The sequence below is a fragment of the Notolepis coatsorum genome (assembly GCF_963971535.1).
Source record: "Notolepis coatsorum genome assembly, chromosome: 8".
NCBI classification, from domain to species: domain Eukaryota; kingdom Metazoa; phylum Chordata; class Actinopteri; order Aulopiformes; family Paralepididae; genus Notolepis; species Notolepis coatsorum.
The window spans coordinates 37,643,478-37,644,513 of record NC_140172.1 but is presented as its reverse complement, the minus strand read 5'-3'; the positions used below and the strand labels follow the sequence as shown (position 1 = coordinate 37,644,513).

The following is a 1,036-nucleotide window of genomic DNA, read 5'->3' as shown; positions in this document are numbered from 1 at the left end:
TTATTTAAAATGGACACCACAGCTACATTGGACCAGCCACAGTGGACAGACCAGATGTGTTGTTTTGCGTGTTTATAGCACAAGTGCTAGTTTTCAACACTAGTCCATTGAGGCTTTTCTAAAAGATAGAATACAATTAACAGTATAATACAGAATTAAAATCAAACAAATAGTTACCAGAACAAGAGTCCATGATCAAAATAACAAAACCAGTCCGCGTCTACATACAGTATGTGAGCACCAGGGGCGGATTTAGGATTGTAGGAGATCCGGGGCTTAGCCTTACTTCGACACCACAACCTTTAACTTATACCACCACCTTAAAGCGGACAAAAGGCACTAGAGAACACTTAAATTCACACCCTTTAATTAATGAAGCAAACTATAATCATTTATAATAATAATAATAATAATAATAATAATAATAATAATAATAATAATAATAATAATAATAATAATAATAATAATAATAATAATAATAATAATAATAATAATACACTGTGTTTGTATAGCACCTTTCATACAAGAATTGCAGCTCAAAGTGCTTCACAGCAGTACAAAAAGACAGGCATAAAATGAGCACAACATTGGCAGATCAAGAGCAATGCATAAAGTGCAGACATAAAGCATAAAATAGATAGCAGTAAAAAAGACAAAGTCAAGGTAAGACATAGAACATTAAATCACATCGTTTTTCATATTAGGATCTAAGATCTAGGGTTAACTCGCCGAACGTTGAGCGCCAGGACCCCCGAAAACCAGAGTATAGTCGGGTTTTCATCGTTGTTTCTTTTATTCGATATTCCCATTCATAAAGACATGCCGGCAGCCTGTGTTATCACTGGGGATGGGTCTGAGATCTCAAAAGTCCAATACCGCCGCCTAACACCTTGCGGCCGTTATTGCACTCCATTTGAAACGATGTGGCTTGGTGTCTGTCATTTTGGAAATGACACCAGACCACCCTGAAACTACACTCATATTCACGACGGTATAAAACGGAAATGTATGGATGGAAAAATGATCTGTTTTTTAC

General features: G+C 36.1%; 1 pseudogene across 1 annotated transcript in view; it reads right to left on the bottom strand.

The window, feature by feature from the left end:
- The window catches only part of LOC311233403 (transcription factor COE1-like), an 81,355-nt pseudogene that overhangs the window by 22,369 nt on the left and 57,950 nt on the right, over positions 1-1,036 (bottom strand). The window lies entirely within an intron of this gene.